The sequence below is a fragment of the Etheostoma cragini genome, chromosome 10, assembly GCF_013103735.1.
Source record: "Etheostoma cragini isolate CJK2018 chromosome 10, CSU_Ecrag_1.0, whole genome shotgun sequence".
In the NCBI taxonomy this organism is placed as follows: Eukaryota; Metazoa; Chordata; class Actinopteri; order Perciformes; family Percidae; genus Etheostoma; species Etheostoma cragini.
The window spans coordinates 9,046,363-9,073,423 of NC_048416.1; the positions used below are offsets into that span (position 1 = coordinate 9,046,363).

Sequence of the window (27,061 nt, forward strand, 5' to 3'; positions counted from 1 at the left end):
GGTGAGCTTTTCATGGCTTTTCAACATAAATGGCCCTGGTGTGTCTAGAGACCCCTATTGTATCAGAAAAAGACCTTCCTCCTTTGTTTTCTCCTACTCCATCAGGAAAAGTCTGTAACGTATTAGTCAGATTTGACAACCCGTTCTCACTCTCAACTCGTGTAATACTAACGCTTGGTCAGTGGCTCTCAGTGTCAGATACTGATGCAAAAATCCCCCCCCCAGCTTGACCGCGGTGCTGTAAGATGACGTAATATTAAGAGAGACAATGGTAGAGAGTAGTATGAAAGATCGAAAATCCGCAAAGGAGGTTTGTTGGGGTGGCGGATGGGTCAAATAATACCGGACTTTCACTCGGACCAGGGTCTGTGTCCCGTTGTTACTCCGCGTGTCACTGAAACGTATATTTTGTAACCCCACCCACCATCTTTTCCTAAACCTAACTGCCCTGCTATTGTGCCAGATGTCAGTTAAATGTACATCCCGACCCAGAGCGTCAAAAGTGACGCCAAAAGTGATGCGGGTAGTGGTCACCAAGAGGACAGCATCTAAACAACTAGTTAGTGCTCATATTATGCTTTTTGGGTTTTTCCCTTTCCTTTATTGTTTTAAGTAGGGATGTCCCGATCCCGATCTCGAGATCGGATCGGCCCGATCTTTTCCTATTTTCCCGTGATCGGAGATCGGCTACATTACCTGACTAGTCGCGCTGATCTTTACGGCAACTGCTGTAAAGTACCCGCTAGTTACGGTTGACGGTAGTTGCGCAATACAAAAAACCTCCGCGGCGGTGCAAAGCAAGCATGTCAGAAGTGTGGAAGTATTTTACTCTCGAGAGTGAAGACTGTCCTAGAGCATTGGGGTTATTATAACTAAGTATTCAGGTTTGGTTGTCTAGTTCTGTCTAGAACGACGTACGTATTTGTTCATGACTGAAGAATGGTCTTGTTGATTTTGATCATGTTTCAGTGATCATGCTACTTTTAAGTTGCAGTTCCAAAGTTTTGAATTCATTTGACTGAATTCTGTTTACATTTTAAGTTGGATTGAGATATTTCACATTAATTTACTGAATTGTGACCAGTGATGTAGTGGACGCTAAACGCTAGTAAACGCCGTTTATGCACCTCTCAAAATTCTGAAATGCCGTTTACCCACCTCCAAAGTGCGTTTATCCACCTCTGAATAGCCTATCGTCCCAAAGCCATTCTAAATTAAGCTTGTGTTTTAGTTTCATATTGTTCAATGTTAGTTTCATAGGTTGTTAAACCTAAGACAAAGTCTATCATATTGCGCTGCATTACTGTCAGTGTCTCTTGCGGTGTTTGGGGTAGAGTGCCCCCAACTTCGCCTTCCAGGCAGCGCTAGGATTGGGCAATGGTTTGGTGCCTTGAAGTCACGGTCACAGCGCTGCCTTGAAGTCTACGTTGGGGGCTTAGAACATGAAGAACATCGCAGGTACGGTAAACGTTTCTATGGTAACAGCACGTTGTACCAATCAGAACCGTTGCTGTTACGCTTAGGATTGTAGGTAATTTCGGTTTTCTACGTAAGATAGGGGATCATTGTTTTTCTTATAATGTTACAAGGTTGATATCATACAGACTTCTAGCTTCATCAGGAGCAGAAACTGGGTCAGTCTACTTCAGATGGTTTATACATTATGGTTGATAATCTAAATTCATGTGGAGAAAATCATTGGGGGTTTTATATAAACTGTAATCACCAACTATTTTGATAATTGATTAGTTGGTTTGAGTAATTTTTTTAAGACAACTGTAAAAAGGTCTTTGATTCCAGATTGTTAAATGTGAATAATTTACACATATTCTTGTTGTCTCTGTTTTGTCATTTAGTAAACTTTATAGATTTAAACCATATAATTCTTTATTGAGTCTTTTTAACAAGAACATTGATCAATGTATGAATTGAATACTGATTGTGCGACCTATGAGGGAAAAACCAGCGATAAATGACAGCCTATAGCAACGTCATCAGGATCCACCGGTAGGCCGTGGCCCCCCTTATCACAGAATTTATAGTTTACCCACCTCTTTTTTTACCACTACACCACGGATTGTGACTATTTGTCAAACTGTTTACACCATATTTAAGATGAGCAAGTGCATTTTATATTTGCTCAGTGGTCAGTGCACTTTATTTTTATTGACTTTATGGCAGCCCATGTTAAGCACTTATAAGCTAAAAGTGGATTTTGGATAGCACTTTCTTTTTTATAATACTGTACCAAGTCAGTGTTTTTCTTTTTACTTTTGTCTAAAATATTAAATTGAAGCTGATCTTTAATTCTGGGTAAGATTTTTCATTTCATGGGATTTACATTAATAATAGTAATGCTTTTTGATAAAATATTAGTCTAATAAAAAGTTGTGTTACTTGCTCAAAATATATTTGAGTTCGATCAATTTCAATACTAAAGGCAAAATATCGGATCGGGACTCGAAATCGGTTCGGATTTGAGGTTAAAAGATCGGATAAGGATCGGAGGCCTAAAATTCTGATCGGGACATCCCTAGTTTTAAGTATCATTTTTTTGCACGTTATAGGTTTATAAACTGAAAAATCACGAAGTCTACCCTAAAGGAACTTACCATCTTCCAGAGAAAACACTGTTCACAAACTGCTCCACACAGCTCAATTGTAGTCCACAAATTACACAAGGATGAAAATATAATGTTGAACTGCTAAACAATAACAACTGGAGAAAATATGGAGCAGACAAAAACAATAATGAGAACACATTTGTATTAAATCAGTTTTGCAACAAGGCTCACATACTCTTTTTCTTTGGAGCATTTGACCACATCCCACAGTCTCTTTAGCATTTAAATTTCCTCAGAAAACCAAGGGATTTACAAGAAAACACTTACTCCAGCTACAGGGTTTAGAAAACTGATTGTTTGATGTATTGTTCAGGAACCCCGGTATCACCATTCAATTTTTTTTCACAATACCCAGCCCTACTTCCGGGACACAAACTCTGCGCCTCAACTTTAAAGTGCCCATATTATAAAATAATAGGATGTTGAGTGTTATTTTGTGTCTCTGCTGCTTCTACATTCATAAAAACCCATCCATGGTGTTTTGACTGAGATCTGGTTTCTGAATGTCCTCTGCCTTCAGTCTACGGGTGAGCTGTTCAAAATCTGCACGGCTTTCTACGTAACTAGCCGAGACGAGGTGGCTAACCGCAGAGGTGGGTAGAGTAGCCAAAAATTGTACTCAAGTAAAAGTACTGTTACTTCAGAATAATTTGACTCAAGTAAAAGTAAAAGTAGTCATCCAAATAATTACTTGAGTAAGAGTAAAAAAGTACTTGATGAAAAAACTACTCAAGTAGTGAGTAACTGTTGAGTAACGTCTGATTTATTTCTCAACATAAGCATCAATCAGACACAATAATGCAAAATAATCATCTTTAGGCGAATTAGAGTTCATCCAATCAATAAAATTAATTAAAATTAATTTATTAATTACAAATTAGCTTACTTGAGAGAGACTTGTCACATCAAATTTGGATGGTTACGGCATGTGTAAAACATTCTGTATGTAACCTAAAAGACAAACATCCACCTCTCCCCAGCAAAAACTAAAACCACCGCTACGTCTCCTCAGTTAGAGGTTGAGTTGTTGAACGCTCACATGTCCGTTTGTTTGGTCGACACAGAAGACGCCGCATAACGGAGCTGCTGTTTCGCACTTTTCCTAAAAGGTAACCATGCTTTCACTATGAGGCCGAGGGGGGGGTCATCCTGGTCTGCGTTGCCTTGGCGACTTTTGATTCTGATGTCTTTGCTTTGCTACGACTGTAAAGCTAACCTCTTTATATGTCTATGGGCTAACCTGTCCCGCTGCTGAAACGAGTGTGGTCACGTGACTGCACAACGACGTGTGATTGGTTAAGCACAGTCACGTGGCAGAGCCTTCAGCGGAAGACTGTCTCTCTCTGTCAAAATAAAACATTACAATGAGACGTACGCTGGGGTAAAAACAATGAAGCGTAGTAACGAGTAACGAGCTCATTGTAGCCTAATGTAGCGGAGTAAGAGTAGCCTACAGTTTATTTTTCACTAATCTACTCAAGTAAAAGTAAAAGTATAGTGATTTAAAACTACGCCTAGAAGTACAATTTTTTCGAAAACGTACTCAAGTAACTGTAACGGAGTAAATGTAACTCGTTACTACCCACCTCTGGCTAACCGTAGCATGCTAGCTCGTTCTTAATGACAAAACACTGCTGCAACGCACACTAGTTGACCAATCTCCAAAATAACTATTTCCTGTCATTGTTCTGCAGGCATTGCACAACTGCCCCTCGTCTAGAAGAAGTCTCCCAGCTGATCCTGCCTTGGACTGACCAAAGAAGGAGAAAGAGTTATCTAGCTGATGTGATCTTAGCTACGGAGCATCTGTAACTTTAAACAAAGATAGTATAGAAGTGAGATGTTTCACTCTGTAGCTGAAACAGAGACCCAAACACACAGGGTGATAACCGGATCTGCAGCAATGTGCAGTACAAAAACAAAATGGTGTTTAAGAAAAAAAGAAACCATGTAAACCTAAAAAAAGTACAATTATAACCCTGAAAATGAGCATTTAATCGGCCCTTTAACATCCCACGATGGCGGACCTGTCAACACGGCAGGAGCTAAGAAGCTACTTGTTCTGATGTTAGCTTTAACAGAAAAGCCATCATGAACTCCCTCCATCTGGGGATGTACAACATATCATAACAACTTAAATATATGCACACACACAGAATTCAAACTGCACTCTGAAGCTGTTGTGGTTCTGATAACGTGCAAAAGGAAGAGAGATTGTGAAGACAACCTTCAAAGGTAATCTGTTGCCTTTAATTTCAACACTGATCTGTTATCTCTATCTTAGTGGCGGTGCTGCTTCAAAGTGTGCCCAGATGCATTAAAGTGTATGTTTCTCCTAGCATTACTTACTGCTTTGTTGTTCTCTGTTTCTGTTTGAAGTCTTTTCATTTATTTAGATAAATAAAGCTGCTAAAATGTCTAGCATATTAAATGTCTGTGTTTTTTTAAGCTTCGGGACAAATTCCTGAAGATAATCACAGGCCACGAGGGAGCTCGCTTAACATGTAATGAATGTTTGCCTGTGGAGCATTTGTATTTAATGGTAGAATGCCAACTGTTCATTGAACTGAAATAAAAACTGCACACATTTCACGTAAAAGAAACAAATAATGTTGACTTCAAACAAACATTTTTCAGCGCTTTGGGCACTGAGAACATAATCACCTGAGATGTTCAGGGTTTTCTTTAAATTATGACGCTCACTGTCTTTTCAAAGGAGAAAATACAGCCTTGCATTAAACTCCTATCCTCTTAGACAGCCTGGTGCTTTTAGAATAAAACCGAGTTATATGGTATCACCTCTGGCCTTACTGGGATTTATTTGAAGGCTTGAACTGAATGCATTCCAGCAAATGATGTTTCCTCCTGTCTGTCCACAGGCAATAAAAGAGTCTTAACATGAAGGGGGGCTCCCCTAATGAATGTTAATATAGAAATTATCCTAGTGAAAACTGAACTTTAAACAGGCTATATTGTGCAACTATTTTATATTAATGGACATCTGTTACATTCAAGCCATTGTAAAAAGTACATTCTGTCAGCATTTTGAATGATGCCTCTTTTCCAAATTAAGCATTTTCTGATTAGGTTTTGTGATTTGTTGTTATTATTCGGGGAAAGAATAGAATAGAAACATTCTTTGGACGTGTACAGAACAATTGGTATATGTATCTCAATCAGGGTTTTACCAAAGTTTATGGCCAGTTTACGGCCAGCTTTACGGTCAGCTCTGGGCGTTGCCATCATTGCCAAAAGTAGAATGGGAGCCGGGAGTGTTCAGCTATCAGGCTCCTCTCCTGTGGAACCAGGTTCCAGTACGGGTCCACATCTAAGAGTAGGATTAAGACTTTCCTCTTTGATAAAGCTTTCAGTTAGGGCTGGCTCAGGAGAGTCCTGAACCATCCCTTAGTTAAGCTCCTATAGGCCTAGACCAGGGATCGGCAACCTGCGGCTCTTTGATCCCTCTGATGCGGCTCAGCTTTTAAAAAATACTTAATGAATATTAAATTAAAATGTATTTTATTTTAGTTTGTACAGCAAATTAAAGACATCAAGTCAGCTGTGGCCTCCTCAACTGCCTGTGATGAATCTAAAGACTAAGGTGATATTGAACAAATTGCGCTGTTCTGCCGGTATGTAAACTCGACTGGGCCACAAGAAGAAATGATTCAGTCGATACCACTAAAAGGCCAAACACGGGGGGGACGTCTGTGAGGCTGTCTTGAATTGTTTAAGAGCAAGGGGAATAACACCCGCCCCCCCCCCGTGTCAGTGGTACAGACGGGGCACCGAGTATGACTGGCGCACATAACAGCTTTGTGACTTTTGCAGAAGTCGCTGGACAGTAAGTTGCTGACCATTCACTGCGTCTTGCACCAAGAAGACCAGTGTGCTCAAACATTTCCTCCGGAATGCACAGAAGTAATGAATGTTGTCATTCAGATTCTGAGCAAATTAATGGCGAAAGGTTTAAATCCCCGTCAGTTCCGTTGGTTACTGGACGAGCTGGGAACAGCCAGAGTGGCTGGGAAAGCTCCACGTCTCGTGGATATGACAGCACTGAACACAGCTCTTCAGGGTACAGGACGCGCAGCCCTGTGAGTCCTTTACCCTGAGGAGCTGTGGAGGTTTTGCCATTTGAGCCAAGTTGACAGTCCTAGCCCTATTTTACTAAACCGTTAACCCAACATTTTTAGTTTTTTTCCGGAGTTAAACATGTTTTGTTGCATGCAGAAATTATATTTTATTTTCTCTTCAGTCGTTCATTGATTTCATAAATGTAACACAGTATAGTTTGTTTATAAATAGCACAAAGGCAAAAAAAACGTTACATACAGTGTTATTTCATTTAAAATTTCAAAAGGGTTTTGTGGCTCCCAGTGCTTTCTTTACTGTGTGAAACGGGTCCAAATGGCTCTTTGAGTGGTAAAGGTTGCCGACCCCTGGCCTAGACTGTTTGGGGACTTCCCATGATGCACTGAGAACCTCTCTCTTCCTCCTTCTCTCCATCTGTGTGTAACCTCAACCCATTAATGCATTTTACTAACTCAACTTCTTCCCTTTCCCGGAGCCTTTTGCTCTCTCGCCCCTCTCCTCTCTCCTACTATTGCTTCCTGCAGGTGTTTCTGGCTCTGGAGCTGTGGAGTTTGGATCTGTGGTTGGAGTCACCTGCTTCCTCAATGTTCCTGCTCGACACCCTCTGCTACAATTCTCCTTGTCTATCTCTGTCTCTTCTCTAAGTCTCTCTCTGTCTCTCTCTGTCTCTCTCTCTCTCTCTTTCTCTCACCCCCAACCGGTCGAGGCAGATGACCTCCCACCCTGTACCATGGTTCTGCTCGAGGTTTCTGCCTCTTAAAGGAAGTTTTTCATTGCCTCTGTGCTTGCTCTTGGTGGGAACTGTTGTGTTTATGTAAATAACATCCCGGAGTACGCTCCAGGCCTGCTCTTTTATGAAAAGCACAATGAGATAATTGTTACATATATTATATAAAATTGAATTGAAATGTTTAACACAAACCGACCAGCCAACAGTTTGCAAGCAAGGCTGTAGTAGAGAGGCATGTCTAAAAGAAGAGCCCACATCTCTGGTTGGAAGGAGAAACACGACTACTTTTAATTGAAAGACTTGGATATCAACAAGTTTTTGCATATGAGCCAACCTTTTCAAGAAGCTGGTTGAAGTAATGAAAGAGGGAGGCTGTGTTCGCACGGTCCAACAAGTTGCCACTGCTGGGAAACTGCTGCATGTAAACAGGAATATTTATGGAACATTCACTTTCATTAGTCATGTAAACAGCTTAGTTGGAGTATTGTTTTTTTGTAAAAAAGAGCAAAAAACTGAACTTTATGTGCATGAAAACATAGACAGTGATCTCGTTCTCTCAGTCACTGGGGAGCTCACTTGCATCGAGAACGCATCCTTATCAAACACCTCCACTGGTTTCTTCGGAATCAAAGAAGGAGTCAATCTACAATGGGCTCTTTTTACATGTCTGAGCTCCTTACACCCAAGATCTTATCCTTTTGATCTTCATGCAAAAATGGATGCTATTCGTGAAGGTTGAAACGGAGAACAACTGGAGAAGTGAGAGCTTCGCCTGCTGTCTGGTTCAACACAAACTGGTTCAAACACCTGTGAATCCTCGGATCAGACTTACACCACCATCTGGTTGTATTAAGTTTTCATATACAACTGGGGATATATCCCGATCAGCATTTTTGATCTGATCTTCTAAATAATTTCTCGATTTGATACTTGTATTTGCTAAGATAATAGAATTAAATTGTTTTTTTGTTTACACAAATAACAAAGTAACTTTAACATGTCTTATTTTATTTGACTTAGTGCAACAAGTCAGTCTTTTCTCTCAACACCACCTTTAGGATCCTTGCAAACCCCCAACAAAAACTATACTTAGCGATGCCTCTTGCTCATAATAGTCAATATTTGATTTTCTTCTCATGCTTACCGATGTCTCCAGGGAATAACGGCCTGAAATAGTTGTTTCCTGGTGGAATCACGGAAGAAGCGTAGAGAACTACACTAATCTTCTTCTCTAAATACGGATGACTAAGAAGCTTTTTTACCCGTTGCCAAGGGCTGCAAGTTACGAGCCGCTCTCTGGATGGACACTGGTGAGCGGCCGCGCCATCTTTTGTTTGAAAGCGCATACAGGAAGTCTGGAGGTGTGTCTGTGGTGCAGGGCACGCGTGATTAAAGGCAACGGTCACTACAAGCTGATGTACATGTTTGGAGTAAGGTGATTAGGGTGAATGCTGATCCCAGATCTGTTAAAAAATGCCCAAATCGGCTCTGATCAGATAATGTGATCAGGATCGGGATATTCCTATATTAAAGATATTTGCTTTTCTGTTTTGGTGCATATTAAGAGTTAACAAAGAAGGAGTAAATTAAATTAACAGTAAAGGAAAGGATTTGCAAAAACCAAGAAACAGAAATATACAAAAAATATGAAACAAAATACTGTAACACATGTACGATATATCTTAATTAAAATGAAAGAGCTGGGCAGTTGTTAGTTGTAAGTGATGGGCAGTGTTACAGTATTACTTGTAAAAAGATATGTAAGGTACAGAGAGATATTCCCAGAGATTTGTTAATGATCGAGAGATGAAGATGGTAATGTACATGTCAGTTCGCACAGTAAACTTTACATCTGCATCCATCCCTCACCTGCATCTCAGTCCCTCCCACTGAAGACGTGATGAGGGGATGCAAGGAGGGACGACTCAAGGACACACATTTTTAGGGAAATTATGCATCTTTTTTTCTGTCAGATGAGTCCGTTTCTGTAGCAACGGTTGGTGGTTTTTAAATTTGCTTTGCTCAAAGGCACACCGTCCAACTACTAAATAGGGAGCATTGTTATCACTGTCCCCGGAGGTTTTTTTGGGACAAATATCGGCACATTTATTTGAAATCTGCTTTCGGTATTCATACTGTGCCCAGATTAGACACTCTCAGACTGATCCGACACTGAATGAACATGGACCAATGGAATAAATGGAAGCAAGGTGTTTTATTTTTTTTAAATCATAATCATATTTAAAATTGCGGTAATGTTGGGATGACTTTTTTATTAACTACCCACAAATGTATTTAAGAACTTTCTGTCCAGCCGCTATTCAATTCAATTTTATTGATTCATGGATCGAATCATAACAAGATGTCATGGTTTCAGTTTTGTTTCTTTTTCTCCATTTGTTGCTTTCTGTTATTCTCAGAAATAAGAGACCTCCCTGGTCTGGTGTTGTAGTTTCTGTCTTGTGTTCCCTTGTGAGTTTCTGTGTGTTCTGTTTCCTGTTTTATTTTGATATTCTGCTGTCTTGTCCCTAGTTTTTCTTCCTGCCTTGTGTTTCCCGCCTCTAGAGGCATTCTAGGAACAGGCCTATATGCCAATAGAGGCCCAGTAAGAGGGAAAGGTTTTAAAAAATAATTTAAAAATGTAAATTTCTAATATTCATGTAAGCTTGTATTGTCTTTACAGTAGTGTGTATATTACATTTTAATTAAAATTAAAGTGAAAAAAATTAAGGTGTGGGAAAATGTGTTTCTAGTTTAGCATGTCAGCTACGGTAGCCTTAACGGTCACACTACCACTTTTCTGGGATGATTTAAGGTGCAGAGTGGAAAAAATGAAAAAGAGGAAAGAACACAACATAGACGGGCTTTACACATTTCTCTCAGGCCCTTTAAATAAGCCGAAATTAGATGCATTAAAACACCTTCCAAAAAAATTTTGCATGTTACTCCTGTGGCATTTAAAAGTCATCTTGTTCATTTAGCAAAGACCGTAGTATCTATTTGGAGGGGGCCTAAAAATGCAACATGCCTTGTGTAATTTATCCATTTAATCTGGCTCTGCACTTAGTGTATACACACATGCACACACGCACACACACACACACACACACACAGTTGCAAGTGTCTATTTGCATAATGTTTGTGAACGGGTTATTTGAATACAAGATGGCCAACACACCAAGGAAATAGTTTTTTTGTTGTTTGGTGACCTCCCTGATGGGGAGCTGCGAGGCTTTCTGCTACATTAGGATTCCCTTCTCGCCGTGTTTGCATAGACGTGAGTTTGTTTAGTGAGCTCACAGGCTGCACGTGGCAATGAAGGTCAAACATTTAAATAATGTCAACAGGTAACGAGGTAAAGTGGAGAACATTCATTCTTTAAGGTGAAAAGTTGTGCAATCTAAATTTTGATTGTGTAAATGTAATGAATGCCATCAGAGCATCGATTGAGACCAACCTGTTCTCACTACCAACTCGTAAAATACTGACGCTCTCAATGTTGGATACCGACGCAAAAATCACCCTTAATTGTCAGAGCAGCAGTTCGACCGCTGTAAGATGATGTAGTATTAACCCTCCTGTTGTCCTCAGGTCAAATTTGAGCCCTTTAAATATACTAAATAACTATATCTGAAACATGTGTTTCTTTTTAATCAAATTACCACAAAAAATGTATTGGATTCCATACAAAGCTCTTTGTAAATACAATTGATCACTTTCATTCCTGAATAAACTCAATACGTTCCTCTGATCTTAACTATTAGTCAAAATAATTCGCAATTGTTGCTTTTTTTCACTCAAATATTAGGTACAATTCTATGTAAATGAGGGTTATTGACTATGAATTCCTAAAAGTAGTGTAAAACTAGTGGTAGTAAGGTGGTGTTAGCAAAAACCTATAAGTTTGAAAAAGGGATAAAAATGTCAAATCTTTGTCAATTTTTGACTCGGGAGGACAACATCAAGGGTTAAGAGAGACAACGGTAGAGAGTAGTATGAACGAAAATCTGTGTGAAGAGGTTTTGTGGGGGGGTGGATGGGTCAAACAACACAGGACTTTTACCCAGGAGACCAGGGTTCATGTCCAGTTCTTGTCCTGTGTGTCACTGTAACGTACATTTTGTAACCCCACCCACCATTTTTTCCTAAAACTAACTGTCCTGTGCTTGTGCCGATGTCAGTTAAACGGTCAGTACGTGCCGACCCAGAGCTTCAAAATGGGACGCCAATAGTGACAAGAAGTTCTGAGGACTCTAAAAACACAACCTCGGCTGCTGTTGTAGACGTAAAGGAGTTTATTGTACAGAGCACAATAACAGGCAAAGGTATCAAAAAACACAAGGCAAAAGACGTGGTGGGATAAACAAGCTAAAGTCAGAGTAATCACTGGGAATAAACACTGGGAATAACGCTAGAATGAGAGAGACATAGTGTACTACTGGCAAATGACTCAGGACATGAGGTGAGTATATGCACTGGGGTAGGGGAGACAATTAGACAACGGTGACACACATTAGGGATGGGCAGGTAATCCCACAGGCGGGAAGGTAGACAAAGACAGGAAGTTACCTATAATAGAGGCAGACATTGAGAGTCAAAATAAAACAGCAAGTGTAAGCTGAATGTAAATAAAAGAAAACTTGCCCTGTTACGGGAACTGGACGTAACAGATACAGAAAAATATGTGACCAAAGGGCTAGACGCAAGTCCAGAGAGGGTCAATATGACGCTAAAGGAGACTTTTTGTGTTGATAAAAGACGCCAAAGGCACCTGACCAAGCGTCACTTATTGACATGATGGGAGTGAGAATGTGTTGGTAAAGACAGATATGACTGCCCTTCCCAAATTTCGACGAGGTTAGATTTCGGCCGAACCTTAGAATTAAGATCATTTTTCCACGGAACTGAACCCTATGCTTGTGCTACGGGGCTACACTGGTCGATGTAATGACGCCGCCATTATTATGGCAAGGTGTTTAGGTAGGGGGACCGTTCAATGCAGTAGGCTTTGAGAAAGTAAAAGTGGAACTCGTGAGCAGGAAAAGTGTTGTTTGACTGTACTTTCAGTCAAAAGAAGGTGATCTACAGTGGAGCTACAGTGGCTTGAGAAAGTTTACACACCCATGCTAAAGTTGATTAAAAAGCGGAATAAAAACACTTTATGGACACAAATTATCTTTGTGAATGAAGAATGTATTGTTAATGAATGTTCTTCCTTAAAATACAGGGCCATTAGTATACACACCCCTATGTTAAGGAAAGGGAACTTTATCAGGATGCATAGTATCCTGATCCATGAAATAACTGGCCTTTAGTTAAAAAAATCTTCCTGCCTCTATGGAAATTTAACACTGTATTTTAACATAGGGGGGTATACACTTATGCCCCCTGTATTTTAACAGAGAGGGGTATATACTTATGCCCATGTATTTTAAGGAAGAACATTTATTTATTTACAATACTTTTATTCATTCAATTATTCATTCACCAAGAAAAGGTTGGATTTCCATAAGATTGTTTTTTTTACTCATTTTAATCAACTTTAACACAGGTGTGTAAACCTTCTCAAGCCACTGTACATGTTCAGTTTGCATTGCAGATTTGTCTCGTGGTGGCAAGGACCCTAAACACAACACAACGCCGCTGTTAAAACATTTGAGTATGCAACATCCAAAAGAATACAAGTTGTGCATGAAGGAATATACCGACAGCAGCCAAAATGCAGCAGCTTCAGGTACGGTGAAGGAAGGACATTAATGTGTTTACTTTGTTAATGGACTGAGGATGGCACAAGGATTTGGTATTTGCTTTTGGCAGAATATCAACCAGTGGATTTGGTATTCACCCGAACCCCCAAAATCTGGATTTGGTGCATCCTTAATTAATATCAAAATTAATTTATAAGATAGACAGGATGACACCCTGCTCTATGTTTTAAAGGGATGTCATTCTGAATAACATCTTAAAGGAACAATTCTTTTTGTTTATTTTTCATGTTATGATTCATTCGAAGAACACCTTTGATCTTCACATCTACCCTTTGAGGGTATTGTCATGTACTGTTTTTAACCGTTGCAAGGTATGTAGTTAACGATTCTTCCACATTGGTCTTTGACACACAGAGCTACCAATCCTTAGAGCTTGGGGCAGCTTTTCGTAACGTTTGCATGAGCTGCTAGTAATATGTTTTGTCCAGGCAAATGCACAGGCAAATGCAGACAGTGTAGACTCAATCTCTCCTACTAAAAAAAAAACAAAATCTTCTGAGCAGAAGACGTGTTTACATGCTGCTCACCACTGGACATAAACCCAGATAAATGGTAAATTCAATTAAAAGTTATCAATTGATTTGTCAGACTAATTCTAGCTTTCAAACAGGGAGAGAACTATCAAACAGTTCCATGTTGAAACATACGCTTGCTGGCTTGAACCAAATCATTATCTTTACGTTCATTAGTGTCTCTGTTTGAAAGCTGACAGAGGGTACATGAGTCAATATGTCTAATTAGTAAATATCTAGCTGAGTGTTCAGAGTGATCACTTTCATCATTTCACACTGAAGTAAAAGTGCTTGCAAACTGCTAAGGCTTGTCACGGTTGTATTACCATAAGTTCACCATGTCGGAAAAGTATCAGGTAGTGGTGCGGCAACATTTGGTATGGATCCATTACCAAGAACCGATACCGCAGTCTCACCGATACCGTAGTCTCGCTTCGCCAGACCTTCCTCCACAGCACTGCGGAGGAGGGTCTGGTCAGTCCACGCAGCATTCTGGGATGGGAGAAAAACATGCTCTGTTATATTGGCATTTCTTTAAACCAATCACAATTGTCTTCGGTGGTGCTAAGCACCAGACGGAGAAATGATGCCTCTGCTAAAAGCCTCGGGAAGGAACTTGTTTTGGTGGACTTCAAATGTGTAAATTCAAAAGTTGTTTTGGGGTTGTTAACAGAAAACTCAGATTGGACAGATAGTCTAGCTAGCTGTCAGAAATCCACCGGAGGTTAGAACACTGGGTCAAATCCAGTAAAATTTCTGTTAGCAACGGAGCCTCAAGGATCTAGACTAAAGATACAGATACTTTTGAATAATTAAGCTGGATGGATCATAAAATTGCTAAATCTGACTTAATTTTCATTAACTTTTAAGTGTTATTGATTTTTCCTTTGGATTATTAATACGTTTAAAACCCTGGAAAGAATTTCCATATGCTTGTATACATTTGTTGTGTTACCACTGTTACAGACATTTCTAGGCTGTCGGGATATGCATGCTGCATGGATGTCACATGAATGTGTACATTGTCATATGACTATAGAGACAAAAAAAAAATCTCACAGGAATGTATTGAAATCACACAGGGAACAATGATGACGAAGACCTTTGATGTTTGGATTCATAACTATTTATTCATGTTACAAACACACTGTAATTCCATGATGGATTAAAAAAGCTTCTACAATTGTCAGAGGACATTGTTGAAATGGCACATTGTTATATAGATATTAAATAGCACACATAAAGTATGTATTCTGGGCGCCCAGATGGCTCAGTTGGTAGAGTGGCCAACCATACAGTATGTATAGAGGTTAACTCCTCAACTCACAGCCCTTTATCCCCCTCTCCCTTCCCTTTCATGTCTTTATCTGTCCTGTCAAAATAAAGGTTGAAAAATACACAAAAAATAATCTTTAAAAAAAGTGTTTATTCTCCTGTCCTACACAACAATGTCGACCTGGTAGGGTTATACAGCTGGCCGTTGTTTAGTTTTCATAGTGAGAAAACAGCCATACCGCGCTCCTCTTCCTCTCTAACGGTCTCCTGCTCCGTCTCGGCGCTTCTTCCGTGTGTGTGCTGCAGGCCGCCGCGGGCCTGGCTGCTTGCTTGTTAGTTTGCCTGACGCCGCTGAGTCATGTGACGGTACAACTTCAAAACAGGTTTACAGTTGTATTTAGAGGTTATATCAGAATAGATTTACATGGTTGGATTTTCAAAAACACACCACATTTTTGTTGTGTTGCACATTGCTGCAGCTCCTCTTTTGCCCCTGTGTGTTGAGCTCTCTGTTTAAGTGCCACGCTAGCTGCTAGGCGATCATTGTGATGTGTGTTACAAAGTTGACACACGTTTGTCTCTGAAGAAAAGGCGGAACTACGACAGAGCTGTTTGGAGCAGTTGGTGAACAGTGTTTGCTGTTGGAGGTGGTAACTCCCTTTGGGGGGAGACTTTGTTAACCTATAACATGCACAAAAAAGATATATAACACAGTAAAAGGAAAGGGAAAAAGCCAAAAAGCATAATGTGAGCACTTTAAATGTCTTAAATTTGCTGAAGTGTTCTAGGTCTAAAATCATTTTAAACAGATAATTTTTTGTCATCCCGTCTTGTTGTAGTCCTTTTTTTTTTTCTGTCCAAATGTAATTTGCTTCATTTTTACAGGTTATTGTTAATCCGTATTGCTTTTGTTCAATTTCAATACATTTATTTACTTTGCAAGCACTTTTCTGACTCTGCTTTTGGTTTTACTTTTGTGTTGTGATACTGTATAGGTCTTACGTTTCATGCATAAAGGTCTTAAAACGTTTTTCAAATATCTTAAATTTGACTTGGTAATACCTGCAGAAACTATGATCATTCAGGCATCAATGAGATTAAATTTACAATACCATAATAATTTAACACTCACAAAAACAAAGAGAATAAATCTAAGGCCGTGAAAACTGTTCTAGCAATTATGAAACTTCACTGTGCAGCAACCAAAAAGATGTAATGTAATATCAATGGTCGCCTGAAAGCTAACAAACGTGTCAAATGTGTGAAAATGGACAGAAATAAAGTAGTAATCATTTATAGCTCATGGGCTGAACAAATTAAAGCACCATTTGTATTGTTGTCCTACAGCATTCAGTTGCATTCAGTTAGTGTATTGCTAATTTCAGCTGAAAAAGAGATTATTACTAATAAAAATATTAAACATTATTCCGTAGACTGAAAAAAAGAAAAAAGACAACTCAAAATAAGAAGTCCAATCACATCATCCCAATCGTCCTCACTGTCCACCTGAAGACAGTTAAATGGAGTGGAAAGAAAAGGGGAATGGGAGCCAGCTACCACTGCTGCACACTGTTCCAAAAGCACGAGGTGAAGACAACGATGAGAACGGATGACGGTCAGAAGGAGGCCCGGGGTGTTTCGATTAAAAAGGGGGGGCGGTGTCTTGGGGACAGACCCCATTGACCCTGGGGCCTCTGTGCTGTCAGGAGCATTTAGCCCAAATTGGCTGCAGCTCTCCCCTGGGGTTTTCACCAGAGTCACGGGACGGACTTCTGGGGGCCAGAACTGACAGCACACCTGCTGACTCGACAACAGAATTCCTACAGGGAGATTCCGGATCCGTCTAATCTACAAACTGGGCTTGTTACTAGAGCTATGTTATAGTTTGGGCCTATAATACATATAGTTAATGAGAACGTTACTTACAGAATGATTGAAGTACTGTATGTGGCAACCAAACATGGCTTTAGAATGGTGAGGATGGTGCAATTATCTAAACAGTTAATACAGCTTATACATGCTTTTTGAATCACATAGTACAGAAAGTTCATGTTCTACTAAAATCTAGAAATCTAACGGGTTTATAGCATTTTCACGGACATTTCTGGTTAAACAGAAAGGTCTGGAGTAGCCTATCTACAAAGTTTGATTCATGTTTCTGTATCTAATGAGATATAGTAATATCCAACATCAGGTTGAGGGTGGGTAGCAGTGCCGTATTGTGTCAGTATGAAATTGAGTTTCATAACTCAGTTGTCTTTTACACCTGATGTTGTACTCAAGATCAACTTTTAAAGTGGACTTGGGCACGGCTCGTGTTCACACTATTCAAACAAACTGGACTTTGGGGTCAAGTGTACTCGAAACCAGGTCCTTACTGCATAATATTCCATTATATTTTTATATTCTGTAGTGTCACCAACTCAAGCATGACCCTCGACATTGCTCTCCCTCCCAGGGAAAAAATACTGATTCTTGGTCATTGTCTGTTATCGTCAGATAAAGACGCAAAAAACACCCTTTAGACTCTGAATGGAACACATCGGGCAGAGCAGTGGCGCTGTAAGATGAGGTAGTTTTAAGAGAGACAAGGGTAGAGAGTAGTAAGAACAAAAATCTGCGTTGGTGGGGATGGTGGATGGGTCGAACAACACAGGACTTTCACCCAGGAGACCGGGATTTAGGTCCCGTTCTTGTCTTTTGGTAACCACAACCCAATCTTTTCCTAAACCTAACATCCCGTTATTTTGCCACATGTCAGTTCAACGTACATCCCAACCCAGAGCATCAAAAAGTGACGCCAAGAGTCCCGATCAAGCGCCTCTAAATATGACACCAAGGGGCTAGTGGCAAGTCCCAAAAGCGGAAAAAAGTGACACCAAGAATCCTGGCCAGGCATGTCTAAATAGGATGCTAAAGGAGACTTTTGTGTGTCAATAACAAACGGCAGAGGCACCTGACCAAGCATGGCTTTTTGACGTGATGGAAGTGACATTGTGTTGGGTGCAGATGCAAGATGACTTACTGATGGTCGTGGTTAACCCAGCTTTTCACTAACATAACTGAAAATGGGCACATTTGAAACCCCCTGACAGCACATGGTAATTGGAATGATATAATACACACTGTGAATAAGGGTTTAATACTTTATTGGGCAGCTGTCCAGTTGATGACAAAATATTCAATTGGAAGCCATTTGTCTTGTGACAGCACTGCGAGGAAAGTACATCTTCTAATGATTTTATAATCTTCTGGTAATGCATCACAGTGTCCAACAGCTGAATACTGAATCTTGTTATTGTATTTCACAGTGTGAAATAAAAGTTATTCATTATTTTGTTCTTTTGAGAAGCAGCTGCGTTGCATTTTTAAACATCCAAATCCGAAAATGCTGATTTAATGTCCTGCAATGTTTTCTGTACACACAAAGTTAATACCAATCAGTTTTGAATTCCCTACCAATCCCCATGAAACCACAGTCCAGTAGAGTGAACACTACGAATTGTGTTCACATATATTGTGGAATGACACTGGGGCTCCCTGGAGAAAAGAGGTGATACTAAAGTCTTCCTTGTGGATGGATGCAGAAGGTGTTGTTCACTCAGGAGTCAAAAGTGATCTCCGTGCACACGAGTGTTTTTCAAGTAGAAGAACTAATCTCTGTTTAAACTAACACGCCCTCATATCTCATCAACATTTTCGTATACTGGGCATAAACAGGAAGCATGTATAATCCGCCTGTTGCTGGTATTCATTGCAACGTTAGTAGCTTAGTCTCAAAGAATGAGACGTTGGGACCGATAAGACCCAATCAGAGGTAGAAACGTGGGCGCCGGTGTTGCTGTTGCCAAAAGTCTCCGTTTGCGTCCGTTGAGACTGCAACACAACCCCGCCTGTTTCCAAACGGGTAAGAAGTGTTTCCAAATGTCTCAGATTTAGGGGCTCAGAAACACCAGAACAGAGGGAATGAGAGGGGGAAACAAGACAAAGATTATCTGTTTTTTAAACTAAAACGTAGTAGGGTAAATTGAATGTTCCTATAGAGCGCATTTATAATGTTTTACATATTACAGGAACCATTCACACACATTCATACACTGTGGCCGAGGCTGCCGTACAAGGTGCCACCTGCTCATCAGATAAACACTCACACACATCTACACACCAATGGCACAGCCTTGGGAGCAACTCTGGGTCTTGCCCAAGGATACTTGGACAGGCGACCGCTGAGCCACAGCAACTTAGTAGACAGAAGTGATGCAGAATGAAAATCTGTGGAATTTAGTGGACTACTTTTTAATTGTTTGGGGTGAAAATGTGTCAACGTTCTTAATTTTTATTGTATTTTCTTTAATTTGTTAAATATCTGCAGAAAGTCTGCAGAAGTGTCGTTGGAATTCTGTAGCTGCATCACCTGTTGCCCTCATGTGCAAACATGAAGAAACTGGATGCTACATGCTCCATCTATTTAATTCAATTCAAGTTGAATTCAATTTTATTTATATAGTGCCAAATCAGAACGCGCTTTTCATAGAAGAGCAAGTCTAGACCGTACTCTGGGATGTTATTTACAGAAACCCAATAATTGATTTACAAGGGTACATGCTGTTGTTAGATGCAAACTGTGTGAGCATATTTCAACCTGAAGAAGTCCTTGGAATTTTATTAAAACCATTGCAAGTGAACAACACACTTGTGCAAAATGCGTTATTAGTGTCACAATGTTATTTTATTTTACTCAGTCTGCCCCATGGTCCCTGTCTCCAGCAGCTTCTCACATCCTCAGCAACATTCTTTGTCATTTTCCTACATCCAACAGATGGCCTAAGACTTGAGCACCTGCCCATGCCTGACCTGCTTACCTGTTTACTTCCCCTCATCAGCCCTGCGATATGTAACCGGCCCATTTCCACTCATTAGATTTTCAATGATGCGTATGCCCTTGCTTCCACCCTTTCCTTGAATGCAAAACATGTTATTTGCTCATGAAATAGTCTACAGTGACGACAATTTATTTAGGGGATTACTCCGGTGCTGCCGGAAGATTTGTTGGACGTCCCTCATTTTTCTTTTGGTGTTGGTATTCTATGGAATAACAAGGACTATGGTCAACTGCTCCTCAGATTTCTGTAGGGTAAATCCAGACAGCTAGCTAGACTATCTGTCCAATCTGTGTTTATGTTGCGCGACACTTTGGAAAAAGCACGTTCCAACAAAACAACGTCCTTTCCGAGGCTATTTTGCAGCGCCACCGTTACTGCGTCTTCCGCCCAATACGATTACGGTTTAGAGAAATGCCGTATCCAGAGCATGTTTACTAGCCCCAACTTCCCCTGCAGCACTGTGGAGGAAGGTCTGGCAATGCGAGACTAATGACGCCTATGCTCTTTAAGACTTTCCTTGAATGCAAAGCATGTTGTTTGCTCATAAACATACCTAAAGAACCCGGAAGCAAAATGCTGTATGAGTTCATGAGCGTAACTGAAGTTATACGCAGACAAATTGTTTGCTCATGAGAAAACAAACCCTAAGTAGCTGAAAGCACAACATGCTTTTTGCTCATGAGCATGACAAAGCTGAATGCAAAAGACACTGTTCACACTGGAAGACATATTTCGGTAACACTTTACAATAAGCTATACAACATTTTGAATAGTTACCAGGTAACCAATAAGGAACGATTGAAGAACTAATGGCTAATGAGACATTTGTTAATGAGTAACTCCTAATCAAATTTTATAGAGTAGCTAACATCAGATTATTGAGTAACAAATCAGGAACGGCTTCATCATTCATTCCTAATTAATGAAAAATAATTTATCATTAATAATGATATATAATAATAATAATATAAAATAAGTACTTCCTTAGTAATTCCTAATGGAGGTCTACAGTAGATAATGAGCTATTAGAGAACAGCACAAGGTAATAAAGGGTAATTGTTGGATGGGAAGAATGAGGGACTTCTTAGTGAATACTTAGTGTCATGTATCACTTACTTACTACTTGGGGGACACAATAACAGTACGTAATGTTTACGTAATAACTAATTAACAAAGTTCTTCTTCCAGGATTGTTCAGGGACTGCTAGAAATTCTGCCGTATGTCTTTCTTTTCTGCCTTTCCTCTTTCTTTATGTTGGCGTTTTAAACTCCGGTGGATTCATTAGTTAACCATAGTTAACCATTGTTAACTATGGTCAACTGCTCCTCAGATCTCTCCAGACACGTTACTGTTTGGGGCTTTGCGCCGCCCAAGACGATTGTGATTGGTTTAAAGAAATGCCAATAAACCCAAGCAGGTTTTTCTTCCATGCCGGAATGCTGTGTGGACTAACAAGAGGAAAGTCTGGCAATTCAAAATTTGTTCTTCAGCAACTCATCAGTATCTACTAAATAGTCCTCCATTGGGTAATAATTAGGGAAGTACGATTACGATTGATCAGTTGTCAAGACGTTGCTGGGTTCTGTCCTCAATTGTTTCTTAATTAACTAATCACAAGCTACTCTATACAATTTGAATATGAATTGTTCATTAACCCTCTTGCAGTTAAAGTTCATGTCCACAGGCAGTGTGTCTTTATAAGCAGCGGGGCAATGCATTCTGGCAGTATAGTGGAGTCTTCCAAAAAGACAGGGTGACAAGTTGCCCGCTCCTCATTTGCATAAAGTTAAATCCAGGCTATTTTATGCAAAATATTTTCAACTGACAGTTGACAATCTAAAATGAAGACAGCTGTAGCTTATATTTCTAGCCTACAATATTTTTGAAAAAGCATTTTGATGAACCATTTTTGAGGAAATTAGAGGATGTTTCCAAATCAAGGTGCTGTGTTGGTATGTTTTTAAATTTAAAGGAACCAACTAATTTGGGGCAGCTGTGGCTCTGCAGTGTTTTCGGGCAAGACACTGAACCCAGAATTTCTCCTAATGCTGTGCCATCAGAGTGTAAATGAGTGTTTATCTGATGAGCAGGTGACACCTTGTACCGCAGCCTCGGCCACAGTGTATGAAGGTGTGGGAATGGTTCGTATAATAACTAAAAAAGCACTTTGAGTAGTCATTAAGACTAGAAAGCCGCTACATAAACACAGTCCATTGAGGGGTATCTCAATGTTCAGTTTTCTGATTTGTAACTCCTCCATTTCTGCTGACATACATTATTTCCAACAAAGCCGCATTTCATACAAAATCTATAAACTGCACAGTGAAATCTGGAGCTTTACTCAAGTCAAATGTGGTCAATGTTTCTGTGTAGAGATAGAAGGCCGGAGATGAACAATAGGACTCAAGGAAAGGGGAAGTGAGGGCAAGAGAGAGAGAGAGAGAGAGAGGGGGAGAGAGGGGAACTATGTGGTTAACAGGAATGCCAGCGAAACAACAATATTTTAAGTCATAGTCGTCTTTACTTCAAGTATATGGAGTGCGTCTCGATAAGCCCCAAGCGCCGCTCAAAAGCACGAGGAAGCCTAGAAAGCCTGCTTTGAGTGTGCCTCAGAGAAGCGAAAAGCGTAATCTACTTTCCCTCACTCTCCCTCACCCTGAAGCATAACAAAGAGCCTGGGAAGAGTGTTTGTGATGCTAATTCTGCAGGAATAAATATGCAACACAATTTTCAGACGCTTTAAGAGAGAGGGAAAGACGAAGTGGAGTGGATGGAAGATGGAAAAAGAAACTGAGCTTCAGGGGGCTTCCAGGAGGGAGTAGACTAATCTGGTAACATGGGCCCTATATCCAGTGTAGGCGGGAAACGGGAAATTAGAACATATTGTTGATGACATGGGAGAAAAGGTTGAAAAGAATGAAGAGCAGAAAATCTTGGGTGTTTTCAGCTGCTGACCTGGCGTAGCTTTGTCTTGCTCCCCCTGTGTGAGATGGATGACTTGTTTTTACTTGTAACCTTGCACATGAAAATCCAACCCGTTATTACTCCCAACGCGAACTGGGCTTTTTCACTTTAGGGCTCTGCTTACTGTGCTTCTTCTCTGCAACACAACAAGTCCTGGCCGCTACAAAACCCAAACTTGGGCATGTTAAATTTGGAACCGATAATTTGATCCGATACAAATCTTTCCAAACAATTCCATTGTAAATGTAATTTTTTAAATGATTCAAAATTTGAACCGGTTCTCAAAGCTCAATCCTCCCCATTAGCCCCTGTATAGAATGCACCGGGTAAGCAGCAACTTCTGCTGACGACGTAATATCAAGAGAGACAGCGGTAGAGAGTGGTGTAAATGACCATCAATCCTTTAAAGAGGTTGGTTGGGGTGGTGGATGGGTCAAACCACACAGGACTGTTACCCAGGAGACCGGGGTTCATGTCCCGTGTGTGTCACTGAAATGTACATTTTGTAACTCCCACCCATCATCTTCTCCTAAACCTAATTGTCCTCTTTTTGTGCCGCAGGTCAGTTAAACCTACGTCCCAACCCAGAACGTCAAAAAGTGATGCTAAGAGTCCCGCCCAAGCACGGCTGAATATGATGCTAAAGGAGACATTTTGTGTCAATTAAAAACAGCAAAGGTACTTGAACAAGCGTCACTTTTTGACGCAATGGTAGTGAAAATGTGTTCAAATGTCTTGAGTCAGTCTTCGAATAAAATCATTATTACTAATTATTTTTTAAGATTATTTTTTGGGCATTTTCCCCCTTTGCTTTGATGGGACAGTAGAAGACACGAAAGGGGAGAGAGATGGGGGAATGACACGAAGCAAAGGGTCGCAGGTCAGAGTCCAACCTGCATCAAGGAGGAAACCTCTATATATGGGTGCCCGCTCTACCAGCTGAGCTTTCCAGGTGCCGTATTATTACTAATAATTAATGACTTTATGTCTCTATAAACCCTTAGGTGACCTGTTCCTCTTTTCTTCCTTTTCTTCTTCTATCCTCAGGCATAATGCCCCCTGTACAAGGCACAGTGTGTATATCTGAATAATTTAAAGAAACTGGTCTTTTTTTATGACTGATAATTCAACTACTTTGTGTGATATATATGTCAGTTTTACTTTAACTTCTTCCCTCTAGTCGCCCATTTATTTGGCTTTAACCTGGTCTGGGATCAAGGTTAAATACTGTTTTTTTTAAACCTGGACCCTATTTTCCTATGTTTTTGTGTCTAAGTGACTGATGGAAACCCCAATCTTTTGACATTAGTACAGTATTAAGTATGGAGTATGGAACAAGCTACAATTTTAAGATAATAGGGCAATTTTCCAGCTTGCATTTACCTTCACAAAAGTGCTTGTTTAGCTACTGACAGGCTCAGAATCTATTCATTAATAAAGTGTCTGACAACATTACGGAAAGAAGGTCGACCTTTCTGTGAAAGAGTAAGATCATTTTTTAGACATAAAAACATGAAATGAAACAAAGTTTTTCAAAGGTGACAGAAACAAAATACAACTATGAAAAGATGTTTTGGGTCATCTTTCCCCCTTTCCAACCATCACAACTTTAGTTTTAGTTAAAATAAACACATAGTTTACAGATTTACATTTGAAAATATGTTGGCTCTACACATGCTTAAAGTATTGTTTTTTTGAATGGAGTCTGGTGGGTTTAGCGACCTCAGAGCTGTTTCTGGTTAAACAGAAAGGTCTCAAAGAGGTTTTAAAGTTTTAGAACAAGCAGAGTGAAGGTAAATCACTCCAGGACAATCAGCCTTTTAACTTACATCGTAGCTTGTTTCACCGCTGCCGACTGCAGCGATCTCTCTTAATACTGGACCAATGTCAAAGACTGTTGTTCCCATCAGTCACTTAAAGACCAAAATACAGGATAATCGGGTTGGAAAAACAGTAGTTACCCTTTAAAGTCCACTAAAAACTAGGGATATTGAATGAAGAACATTAATAATTGATTATTGAATAAATGACTACCGTTATTTAGCCATAAGGATTAAGAAACACAACATACTGTTGAGTAAAGGGACCGTCCAAGGCTGTACTTTTAGTTATCTGTATTGTTACAAACGCTAACACAATTTTGAATGAGGTCTGTCCTAACACACACAAACTAAGAAGCGTTTGGAAGCAATCCTGGTTTGGAATCCTATCAAAACACTATCAAGACATTTGGGCGTGACGCTGGCTTTCTGATCTCAGAGGAAAGAAGAGAAAAAGGAATGGAAAGGAAAAAGTTGACAAATGGATCTAAACTGGAATCAGCTTTGAGGGGAAGAGGGATGAAAAAAAATTGGATTCAAACCTAATTTGAATAACCCAGATCTAAGATGATATACCGCGGAGCACAGAGAGGTATTAGCCCATCCATCAATTGAGGGAGGGGGGGGGGGGGGGCGACAGGGCAAAGAGATGAAAGGAGGAGGGACAGGGGATTGAGATGAGAGGGGAGGCGAGGCTGTAGAGGTGAGCTGAGAGGATCCAGTCTGAAGATGAGAGGAGAGGGATGTGGGTGAAGGAGATAGCGGCTCCGCCAGCAGCAAGATTAAAGCCACTTCCGTACAGCGTTGGCCCCATTAATGTTTAACAAAACGCCCGGGCGCGGAAAGATCATCTCCCCCCTCCCGTGATCCCTTTCAACCCCTCTGAGGGTCCTCACAAGGCAAACATGGTGACAAGACACCGCCGCTGAAATATTTACAAAAGGCAATCATTTGTTTATATCCCTGACATGAATAATTGTGGTGAATGTTTTATTCATGGCGTATTGTTTATTGCTTCCAATCTGGGGAGGAACGGCCGCCTTTTGAACGTCAACTGAGACAGCCAATTATGGAAGTATGATCCTTTTTGTGCTGCAGCGTGTTTGAGAGAGAGCCTTTTGTGGCTTGTCTTTCAAAGAAACAAGGAGCCCTCGTTTCAGCTGCCAGATAGGGGTTGGTGAGCGTCACCGTCCTAATTGGCTGACACCGGGCCTTCGTGATCGGTGGGGAGTGCTGAGAAAGAGGAGGTGGAGAAGAAGAAAAAAGACAGACGTGGAGGTAGGGGAGAGAGGCCCAGAGGTATACGGAGAGGTGGTAAAGACAGCGTGTAATGCGTGTTTACTGAGCCGTGATGATCACAACTGGCATTCAATTTAACCGTGTTGACAGGCAAAACCCATACACAGCAAGCATGCACATTTATATTGGAGGTAGTTCTGAGGAGTCCTGGCTGAGTCGAGCTGTGTTTTAAACAGTTTGGCACAACAAATCCCAAACTCAGCAGCTGAGCAAAGTAATAATTAGACACCGATCCCCACATTTTCAGCTTTTGCACTGTACCGTGACATGGTGCTCTTTGGATGGTTTAATATAGACCTTAGTGATCCCCTAATACTGTATCTAAAGTCTCTTCCCCAACATTCAGCCTTGGTGCAGAATTACAGCCACTAGGGCCAGTCCCACTATGAGCTTTCCTTAGAATGTGCCATTTCTGAGTCTATAGCTTTTGAGGAGGAGAAAGGGGGGGGGGGGCTTGACCAACTGCCAATTTTCTGGGTGGGCAAAGCAGAGAAAGGGGAGATAACCTTGCTCCTTATGACTTCATAAGGGTCACGATTCCAGATTGGCCCATCTGAGCTTTTATTTTCTCAAAGGCAGAGCATCATACCCAGGGCTCGGTTTTCACCTATCACCACTTCTAGCCACTGGGGGACCATAGGCAGGCTGGGGGAACCCATTAAAGTTAAAAAAAGCCTCATAAAGTGAACTTTTCATGCCATGGGACCTCTAATGAAACAGTGGTCCTTCAAAGATCGGTTCACCCAAATCACACGAAAAACACATCTCATCACTTTTTCCCAAAAATCTTCTACGTGCTGCATTATATATTGAACGATTTGTGCAAAATGTTTGCATTTGAAAAAACAAATAGGGCTGTTTTAAACTTCAGGATTTCTTTTGTACCAGACTAAATACACTCACCTAAAGGATTATAAGGAACACCATACTAAAACTGTGTTTGACCCCCTTTCGCCTGCCTTAATTCTACGTGGCATTGATTCAACAAGGTGCTGAAAGCATTCGTTAGAATTGTTGGCCCATATTGATAGGATAGCATCTTGCAGTTGATGGAGATTTGTGGGATGCACATCCAGGGCACGAAGCTCCC

General features: G+C 40.4%; 1 long non-coding RNA gene across 1 annotated transcript in view; it reads left to right on the top strand.

Moving 5' to 3' along the window:
- Window positions 1-17,475: 17,475 nt before the first annotated feature.
- Window positions 17,476-27,061, top strand: part of LOC117951236 — an 18,171-nt gene continuing 8,585 nt past the window's right edge. The window contains exons 1-2 of the long non-coding RNA XR_004658097.1: window positions 17,476-17,488; window positions 18,197-18,202. This is a non-coding gene — a long non-coding RNA (uncharacterized LOC117951236). The remainder of the gene's footprint in view (window positions 17,489-18,196; window positions 18,203-27,061) is intronic.